We start from the raw sequence: 11,665 nt of genomic DNA on the forward strand, positions 1-11,665 counted from the left end.
CTTAGTCTTCTTGTACCCACCTTGTTTAAATCAAGCTCTCTCTTTATGTAAACCTTAGACCAGTCTTGTTCTCAAGAGTGTTCGTCATCTAAACCTGAAATAAGTATTCCACAGATATTTAAGAGTACCTGAAACTTTCTCAGTTGCACTATAAAAGTGCTTGTCTATTGTACTGCTTCTGGTAAAATTAATGTTAATTAACACTGTTTATTGTGTGTTAAATAAAGCATCCCTATGCATCACAATGGACACAGTTTTTATTCTCAACCATAAGTACATTTGACAAAGAAGGGCTAGTGACATAAAAACACACATACTTACCTGTTTAAATTATGCAAAGAAGAAAGCCTCTAGCGTATGCAAAGCTGCACTCCATCCAATTCCTATTACCGACTAAGTTTGGCAAAGGCTGGCTATGGATATTGTAGGCCTGAAAAGTAACAAAAAGAATAAAAACATTCTTATAATAAGTGAGCATACGACTAGATATGTAATAGCACTAGCACTGAAAGAAATTTCAGCACAAACAATAAGCTGTAAGTTTATAATAATTATAATCTTAACACATTGTCAATACCGAAGGGTTGCCCTCTCAAATCCTAACGAATAGACGATCCAATTTCCAGTCATTGGAAATGACCGAGTTGTGCAAGAAGTTAGGTGTAAAAGAATTGAAAACTACGGCCTATCAACCACAAAGTGATGGAGCTGTATAAAGATTTATCAGAACACTAGGAGATATGTTAACCGCCCATGTCGCTCACAATCCATCCGTGTGGGATGAGCACTTAGACTATGCTGTTGCATCCTATAGCCAGACGCCTCACTCCAGCACTGGTGAAACCCTATTCTATCTTCTAAAGGGGCGAGATGCTTTCGAGCCAACTGTACTGAGACCGTTAATGAGAAATCGTCTTTTAGAAGACAAAAACAATTTTTACACTCAACAGTGGCACGAAGCCTTGGAACTAGCGAATAATTACTAATAGACCTCATGCACATTGCAGATAGCAGGATCCCTGTAGTCCGGCAACGTTGAGATCCGCCATTTTAACAAAACCACACCGTTTTTCCTGCAGTGTTCTTATGGAAATATTTTCGAAAGGGAAATCATCTCAACAAGGGATACTGTTTGGAGAAATTGGATTACACAGTGACAAACTACATTATTCAGGTAACATTTAGTGTGTCAATGTTTTACCGTAAGTCTAATTGAAGTTATCTTAACTTAATTTTTTGTAGAGGGCCCTCACTAATATGTCAAAGTACTATGTGAAGTGCGTTTGCAAAAGGTGTCCAAATAATAGAATTGGATACAAGTCAGTTGGGGAAGTACGTTTCTTTCAGATTCCTCCCTCGGCTGACACAGGGGATCCACTTGATTCAATTCTTTTTCATAAAAAAAGAGCACTTTGGTTAGATAGATTTAAAATATCCAATGTCAACATCAAAACCAAATAATTAGTGTGTAGCATTCATTTTGTGTTTGGTAAATTTATAAAATGTTTTGGCTATACTGAAAACTATTCCTTACGTAGCTTGTTTTCTTAAAGGAAAACCATCCTACACGGTGAGGCAAAGATCCCACAAAGGCGGTGCAAAAGACGGTTTTTTCAGTTTTCCGTAGGTAGCCACAAACTCTTGAATTGTTTGTGGTGGATTTTGAATTAATCCAGGACTAAATTGCCTATTTCGTATCCCTCGTATTAGGTATATCACGAATTTCTTTTCTGAAAAGGGTTCTTAACAATACCGAAGTAATTTCGATTTTTCTAGTGCGTACCGAGCGGCAGATTCACCGATTTCTTGTTGCCTTGCCTTGACTAGCTGGAACCATTCTTGTAAGGTATATTGCTTCCGGAACGCCTCCGCTAACGCCCGTGACCAGGTCTCCCACTCGTTCTCCACGAATCCATTTGGCCTCCACCGCGCTGCTTCTCCTCTTAGTGCGGCCTTTGCCATGTTTAACTTAATACCATCATTCCACGCCCCCGTTCGTGCCTCCGCATTTATCGCGTGAATCCAGTCGTCCACTTTCTCTTCTTCATTCACACTGAAGGCCGGCAATTTTCTGTTGGACCTCCCCGGCATTGCCTCTCTTTGCGCCAAATTACGCAAAGCAGTTGAGAGGGCTTCCGTTTGCATCATCTGCAGCTGCCGTTGAGCCACTTGTTGTTCTTGCTGCCCAGCTAATAGGTTCGTGAGGAGCAGCATGACGGCCCCGATATTTTGAATCAGTAGCGAAAGAGCGGGACTTGGCTGCCCTCTATCTTCTCGTTCCTCCTGGATCAGAGGATCTTCTCCCTCATGGCCCATCTGGTGTTGTCCTCTCTCGCCTCACCTTCCTGTCCTGTCATCTTTCTCAAACACACCTCACTTTGTTACGAAAAAGATAAAATTATTGCATCCTATATGCCGTCCCCTAGCTTCACATTTCACTACTTCGTCTCGTATCATCTCAGACCATGACTTCCACCCTTCCATCACATATTTTCATTTCATCACATCATCACATTTTTTTTATTGATCACATCTCTTTAGATCATTTATCACTTAATCGTCAAATATTACCAAGATAATCGTCACACGCCATCGGTTCATCACATATTCTCAAATCATCACATCATCACATGTTTATTTTTTAATAGCTGGAGTCAAGGTTAGGGCAGCCGAGACAAAGCTCGACCTTTCTAAGGCCTCTGTATCCCACTTCTGACCCAAAATGTTATGACTACGTCACTTCTACCTCGCCTCACGTATAGACAGATGAATTTCCGAGACAACGGGACAGCCATAACCAGTAAATTGTATACCCAGTACCTTCGTTTTTTCAGATGACTTCTACGGCCACCACTTGATTCAATCAACAGGAATCAAAAAGACTCGTTAAAATACTCTCTCAAAAGACAATAACAATTCACGCGCTTTTTCTGGATAGCCCAATACGTTCAACAGTTCCTCTCTCCGCTCGTCGGTCTAATGCCCCTCTCTTTTCCCTTTTTCTTCTTCTCTCTTCTCAATGCCGCTTCGTCGTCGGCTTCCTGGGAGCCGCCATCGTCTCGCTCTCGTTTTTTTCTTCTTCTTTTCTATGAAACTCCAGAATAGGATCATAACATAATTTTTGAGATGACAAATTTAGAACAACTGGAAGAAATTTCGAATTAAATTGCGGCTTGTCTTCATTAAATTCTAAATTATCCTATCTTCGCGATTGGCAAAAACTCTCAACCTTTTTTCAACAATTTAAAATTGTTCAATTTAAATTTTTATCTATAAAAATAAAATTAATAATAAACCAATATTATAAATGAAATTTGATAAAATAAACAATTGTGAAATGTACAATTTAGAATGAACTTCACTACTGCTCCTAAAACTCCTTATTGCTAATTATTACAAATGGGTATTTTATTACTGGACACCTCTCACTTGGGCAATACCATCCTGAACTGAAAACTCCTCGAACCAAGCGTGATGAAATCAATTGTTTAATGAAGCATCCATGTTATGTCTATTATCATTAAAAAATTTTAAAAACAAATTTCTTTAGACAACTCTTTTTCTGTTACTTTGGGAAAAAACAGGACATATCTGTATCTTAAGTTTGTGAGCATACGTTGGTAAAGATTAGGTATCTCAGTGGAATAGTACTGGGGTCGAATTCTGAACGTCCTTTTTACTTGACTTGGACTTGACTTAGGTGGTTTTCCGACTTGACTTGAAAATTTTTTCAGACTTTCATCCAAGTAGGATTCCGAGCACAAAAATCTCAAGTCAAGTTAAAAACTTGTACTTGAAAACGCAAAAGTCGAGTCCCCAAACTTAGTTAAGTCTCCGAAATCTCACGGTACCTTCCTAGGTGCCTTGAAACTGACTTAAGGCTCAAGTTTGCCTAAGTTGTGTGGGAAATGGACAGTGTTATTGTTTTTGTTTTCACAATGGCGGATCATACTGACGTAATTGATGAGTTTTTAGAAGATCTAGATAATTTAACAGACAATGTTGACGATTTCTCAACAGAAAGTGCTATGCTAATTCAGAACGAGCCGATGAACGCAGTGCAAGAAAACGTCGTCTTATCCCATCTTACCAAACACGGAAAGATGTTTTAATTTATTTCTCCGCGGAAAAGTTAATGAGGACATTTAGATTCGATCGACCTTCCATAGAATATTTAACAGGTTTAAATTGAACATAAATTGTTGTATATTGAATATTCCTACCATAACTGTTATATTTAATAGCACTGGTAACAGACATTTTACCAAAACGAGAGACAGCAGCAAAGAGGAATTTACTTCCACTTGACATGGTACTGATTGCATTACAATTCTATGCAACTGGAACATCCCAAAATGTAATAGGAAATGTTCTTCGATACAGCCAATCGTCTGTTTCACGGTCCATTTCTTCAGTATCCCTAGCCTTATGCCTTATATCACTGAATCATATTCGATTCCCCGATAACCTAAATGACGTGAGAAAACATTCTAAATTTATAAGTTTATATGTTAGTAAAATTTTGTTAAATATATAGCTGAAACGCGATTTTGCAGAAATAGCCCGTATTCCAGGCATCATTGGTTCCATTGACGGAACTCATATTCGGATTCAACGTCCAATATTGCACGAAAAAGCATACGTGATATGATGTGATAATAAAATCAAAATTAAAGTCATTCTTAAGTTCAAATGACATGATTCACACGGTACATTGTATATAATAAAAGTTTCCAGCATCGTGTAAGTTTCCTTTTCAAGCCACACATCTCTTGATCTTTTTGTACCTTTTGGAAGACTCATTGCACAAGTTGAAAAGCACAAATGAAACTTAAAACCACTACACGATCGACGGCTCAATTCTTGTTTACTCGTTTTAGTTCTTTTCACTCTGTAATAAAATGAAAAAGCGTCTGCTGCTAAATTAAGAAATATTTTCAGTAGGCGTTCTCTCGTTGGCTCAGTTGCCAATTTCAAGTCAAGTGAATTTCCTAAGTCGAGTAAATAATCTTAGTTAAGTAAAGGAAATAAAGTGAGCTTTTTTTGTTCGGAATCACACTTCAACTTGAAAATTAAAGTTTCGAACTTCAGCCCAATACTTGACTTAAGTCGTACTTAACTAAGACTGTTTCAAGTCAAGTTCAAGTCAAGTCTTAAAAAAGTTCGGAATTCGACCCTGGATTGTTAATAATAAGGGTTATGGTTCAAATCTAGCTTAGGTAAGATTGTCGTATTTCATGTAGTGAAATTTAATTAGTTAATAGTTTAGTTAAATGAAGTAAATTGTTTATTTACTTTACTATTCAACGATACTTAGTATAAAAAAATACATTTTAGTTAAGTGTATTTCTATTTGAGTTCGATGAACATTTAGTTATAATTACTAATAGTATAGTATAGTTAAGTAAGGTACAGTACCTACCAAAAGTCTTTGGAAGCCTGAGAGAACCTTATGCAAAAACGCCGTTTTTGCGGTTCTCTCAGTGCCACAATTTTCACCCAAATGGTACAATTTTTTGTGTGTACGTTCTCATAAATAGTGAAAACGTCCCACATTTTTTCAAGAACTTTATTTTAATGGGAAGGGTGGGTGAAAATTCGATGAAAAAGTCTTTAGAAAGCCGAGAGGACCTTATGCAAATAAGGTCACTTTGGCTTTTTTTTTTTAACCAACAGTTAGGGCTACGAAGACGCAAAAGGGCTTAAAAAAAGAGCTACGTTAGTTCTACCTGCAGCCTAATTTTCAGATTTTTTTCTTTTTATTCAACGATTTTAGAGTAGGTTAAAAAACGAAAATATGGAAATTCCTTTTTTGCGGCATCAACCAGAGTTGCCGAATTCTTAGCAACCCTTTGTTTTTTTTCCTACAGTTTTACCAGAGTAAAAGAATACTATATATATAATAGAATACTATATATATATATACTAGAGTAATAGAATACTATGTATAATATATATAGTATTAACGGCTTCCACCCAGCGGCTAAAATAATCAGTAATTACTAATATATAACTGTTACAATTTGGGGAAATCGGAGTGATAGGACCTAAAAAGTCCACTCCTTTTACTTGAAAAGGAGCTTTCGCAATTTCGTGCGGGTGCAAAAGTGTTCTATATGTTGAAGAGGTGTTGGCCATGCAGATTTCACAAGCACGGTATTATTCTTTAATATCAGCTCTCATAGTCGGTCAACAGTAATGATTTTTCACTTTCAAGTAAGTTTTATAAAAAGCTAAATGTCCTCCCATCGGTGCATCATGTAATTCTTTTAGCACAAGATGACGGAGTGACAAAGGCAAAACTAATTGGTGATTTAATTCGTTCCACTTGCTATTTTTTGGGCAGGGCAATTGATGAGGTGTGGGCGATAAAGTGTACCTTCTAGAATTTCAAAGTATTCAATTTCTGTCACCCAATCTGGCTTACAGTGGGAAAATTTTTCTTCGAATTCACCTTTTCCTAAATACTTTTTAATTGCAACACAAAGATCGTCCTTCCGTTTGCTTTTGGCAAATGAATTTGATATTGGTTGACGCTAGCTGAATACTAGCAATTTTTAAGCGTGACAAACAGTCAGCATTTTGATGAATACGACCCGGCCTATATTTTAATTCATAATTGGTCGCTGCTAAAAGTATATCCCATCTTCCTAATCTTCCATTGTTATCTTTTTGGTTTTTCGACCATTGCAAAGGTCTATGGTCACTAATAATTTCGAACGGTTCATAGATAATGCCTGAAATGTTTAATTGCATCAATTACGGTCAATGCTTCCTTTTCTGTCGTTCCATATTTTAATTCAGCTTTAGTCAGTTGTCGACTTGAATATGCAATTGGATGTTAATGACCATCCTGCATTTGAGAAAGTAAAGATCCTATTCCATAATCACATGTATCAGTAAAGAGTAAAACATTTTCAGTTAAATTGGGGTAAGCAAGAACTGGGGGGCGTTACTAGAGAAATACGCAATTTCTCAAAAGCAAGTTGTTCCTCAGTTCCCCAAGCAAAAGGTTTTCTACTGAGATCTTTGAGTTAATCTAGTCAGTGGTTTAGCAATTGACCCAAAATCTTAAATAAATCTTCTGTAATATCCAGCAAGTCCAAGAAATGACCGAACTTCGTCAACAGATGTGTGTGTTTTATAGTTCACTATCCTATCAATTTTTCGAGGGTCGTGTTTAATACCGTCTGTTGAAATAACATGACCGAGATAGATTATCAATTGTTTTATAAACTGGCTTTTCTCAAGCTTTAATTTTAAATTAGCAGCCTTTAATAAGTCAAAAATTTCACGAATATCACGTAAGTGATCTTCAAAAGAGTCAGAAAAGATGATGACATCATCCAAGTACTAATGCTTTTTACCTAAGACGTCTTTTAGTACATAATTCATTAGTCTTTGAAAAGTAGCCGGTTCATTGCACAGACCAAATGCCATTCTTTTAAATTCATAAAGGTTTTTTTCTACTACAAATGCAGTTTTTTCAATAGCTGAGTCATCCACTTGCATTTGCCAATAGCCAGAAGCTAAATCAAGAGTTGTGAAAAATTTCTTTCCGAATAATTTGTCTAAAGTTTCATCAATTCATGGCATTGGAAAAGAATCCTTTTTTGTAATACTATTTAATTTTCTGTAATCGACACAAAATCTAATTTCGCCGTTCTTTTTCTCTACTAACACCACGGGTGAAGCCCATGGTGAATGTGAATATCGGATTACATCCGCTTCACGCATTTTATTTTAATAATTGTATTTGATTTTTTTTTACTCTATATGGGCGTTGTCGAAGAGGGCCTCGTCCTTGTGTATCAATTGTGTGTTTAATGAGATTAGTATTCCCTAATTCTGAATCTTTTGAAGCGAACAATTCGTGTAAGTCATTTAATAATTTAGAGAACGGTACTTGAAATTCCGTGTCGACATCCGAAATTACAACAGGCTCAAATTTCTCGTTAGGTTTGTGGTCTGATTTGTTTAAAGCGACTTTCCCTATTTCTTGACGAATTATTTCAATTACTCCTAACTTAGTGTTTCTTGGTATGTTGACTTCAGTGAATGAATTATTTTCGACCATAATATTATCATTCCTCTCATTTCTCCTGATACTTTTCCAATGAATTCTTCGATATAATTTCCTTCCAGCAAATTTTCTTCTGGGGTAAATATAAATGTTGTTTGAGGGGGGACATACGGAATGAACCTTTCATTTGCGCTGCAATTACCAGTGACGTCTGACGAAATAGTGTCGTCTTTTTTACCGTTGTAATTGCAATGTCTGGTACCCTAGAGATAGCTAAGGGGCCCTGCTCATCTCTTGCTAAATAAATGCTCTTGGCTTCTCCATCAAGCTGAAATCCGTGTTTCTGGATTGCACCCCATCCAAGGATACAGTCTTCTGTAACACCGTTTGTAACAATAAATTCTTGTCTTAAAACTGACTCTCCGTATCGAACGGGCAATGTCACTCTTCCCAGTGTGTGTAACTTTTTCTTCCCTATATCGTATAAATCAAATCAAGCTGACTGCAGATCACTTGACTTCTAGGGAGCAACTTATTAAATAATCTCTCGTGTATAATACTTTTAGACGCGCCTGTATCAAATAATGCTTGTAAAGGGATTTGGGAAATCTTTAATGGAATTCTTGGGGTCGATTTATTTGTAATAGTTGTTAATTTTGCGACTTGTCGGGATTTTAAAGGAGGCTTGATACCAACTGACCCGATGCTACAGTTGATCCCTAGTGGTTTCTTTGGCGTTGAGGTGAGCCTGGAATGTTAGGTCTATTTGGTTTTCTTATCTTAGGACAATTATTAGATTTGTGACCTATTTCGCGGCCAGAATAATAAATAGGGGGTTGTGCTTGTTCCAGATTCTGGCGTTGAAATTTGCGACAAGTAGACTTAGTGTGGTCTCAATATTGTCGCGGGGGAACAACAGCAGATGTCCCTATCTGTTCCTAGAAGCGCCAAACTCAAACGCTATAGTTACGAATGTTCTACTATCTGTTATGTTATCAGACATTACTCCCTAAATAAGTAGAAATTCCAGAATAGCTTTAGAATGTGCAGCAAAATCTATTAACCTTAGGGAGAGGGCGTAATTTCAAAGCTAGTATAAAACCCACTGTTTTACCATTATTAGTCGCTCTCTTTTCCCCTAACTAGACGCTTAGTAAAAGTAAGGATTCAATTCATTATTCATGTAATCATTGTATTCCCTTTTTCTGTGTTAAGAAAAATACAAACGTTTTCAAGTCAAGTGTGACAAATTGTGGAGATGCAGCTCGTTACCCGTAGTTAACGAATTTTGTGCTGCTCTAAAAATTAGTCGATGCAGAAAAAATCTAATCCAAGATTACCTAGTTGCCCTCGCGATCCAAGTAGACGATTGCATCCAGAACAATCACCCGCATTGTCAGGTGGTGAAAGTGCAACAACAGGCCCGACACAAGATCCAGAATTCTCAACTTCTATTGAAAATCTAGTTACCTCAGGTGAAGTAAAATTTAAACAGGGCGATTTCAGAAACCCTGAAAATCAGTCAGATTCAAGATCTTACTCCGAAGCAGATTTACAACCTGACTCCGAAGCAGATTAAAGATCCGACTCCGAAGTAGAATTAATTCTGCCCACACATCAGGTTGTTCCTGTGATAGGACAACACCCTTTGGTACCTCCAAGACATCAGCAGCAATTTCAAGGTACAGCTATGGCAGCCGTTAGAAAATTTATAAGCCCACCTGTTTTTCGGGCGAGTCCAACGGAAGACGCTCGTCAATGGTTAGAGCGCTACGAAATAATCTCTACCCACAACGGTTGGAGAAATGCTGACAAAAGAAATAATTTCAGTATTTACTTGGATGATACTGCAAGAAATTGGTTCCTGTGCGCAAGACTCCCGAATGACTGGGAAGACACAGCAGCACAGGCAGCTGCTGCAGGAAATGTGGCTGTGGCCGCAGTACCCGGTCTACGTTCGGTGTTTTTGAAAGAATTTCAACCAGATAATTACGGTCTTTTCTAAGAGACCAGACTCAGAAGTAGGACCCAAGGAGTGGACGAGCCAACCATTAGGTACTACTACGAAATTCTCAATCTTTGCAGACTGGTTGACCCGAATATGTAAGAAACGCACCGATTGGAACATCTTTTTAGAGGACTTCGCCCAACACTTTTCAGAAAAATTTATCCGCTGAAGCCCAAGACATGCGAAGAATTTTTGGCACTAGCAAAATCCTATACAGAAGCATCACTCATGTCAGACACACGAGGATGGAAGGATACGACAGCTGAGCCGCAGAAGCCTCAGGAGCAGTTACCAAACCTGTCAGTGGTCTACCCAGACCAGCAAGCAGATTTGATGAAGACGATGAGAGAATTAATTCAAGAGACTTGCGAAAAGTTAATTTCAAAAGAGAAAAACGAGCAAGTAAATTCAAAAGGACCTTTTAAACCAAAAGGTCGCACTCTAACAGGAAGGCCACAATGTTTTTTTTGTAAGAGGTCAGGACACATTTCTCGCAACTGCTTCAAGAACCCCGAATCAGAACAAAACAGGGGTCCGCCTGAAGATGCAGCTGCAGGGGAGACTTCAAAGGGAAATCTTTCCATCAACCTAACCGTTCCAGATACGTTGGAAGAAAAATTGGCTGACCCAGAAATGATCGTGTTCAACTTGAATCCTGCAAGACTAATAAAGGAAGCAGTAAGGTGTGGAGAAATAACTGCAACAGCACTGATTGATACAGGAGCTGCAGTCACAGTAATCTCACCCGAATTACTAGAGAAAACGGAATTTGTCAAAAAAACCTCTAGTCGGACCAAAGATCCGTCTAGTAAATGGTCAAACCCTGTCACCACAGAGTACGGCAGACATAGTAGTAACCCACAGAGGCAAAACTATAAAAGGTAACGCAATAGTTATGCCAATGTCGGGTTTTGAACTACTGTTAGGAAATGACTTTCTACAACAATTTCGAGCTATCCACATTGACTACGAGTTAGAAGAGTCATCATTCACGTCAGGGAAATCACCGCTTCCAGAAATCACTGCTCTCCAAGTAGAACAGTCACAAGAAAGCCGGCTGATTTCAAAAGATAGTCAAGAAATACCAGCATACACGGTAAAGCAAATTCCAACATCTATCTCTCACAGAATGGAAGGTTCGTGCATCGTGACACCATCAGCTTCACTGTTAGCAACATCAAGTCTGTCTACCGGTCACGCGCTCGTACAAACGGATTTGAAAGATATTCCAGTCGCCAACCTGTCTCCAAAAACAGTGTGGCTAGAAAAAGGAGTGACACTGGGAACCCTAGAGAAACACCCCGAAGCTGAAGAAATGGAAGAAATTCAAGATGGCTTTTTGGAGTGTTGACACAAAAAGATTTGGAAATTCAAAATCTCTCCCAAAATCAGCGAGAAATAATCCACATTGTCGACAAGCAAGCAACAGTCTTAAATGAATCACTGTGGGAAACAAGAACAAACGCAAAGTTAATAAAAGATCTACGAGGCCAATACTTAATACTGAGAAACGCCACTATCAACATAATGGATAAAAATAACTGACATGGAAGACTTAGAACTGAGCCACTTCAAATACTTTTTCCAACTGGATGAAACATTTGAAGCAATGAATCAGATCTTGCAGTGGCTAC

This window comes from Daphnia magna, linkage group LG1, assembly GCF_020631705.1.
Source record: "Daphnia magna isolate NIES linkage group LG1, ASM2063170v1.1, whole genome shotgun sequence".
Taxonomy (NCBI): domain Eukaryota; kingdom Metazoa; phylum Arthropoda; class Branchiopoda; order Diplostraca; family Daphniidae; genus Daphnia; species Daphnia magna.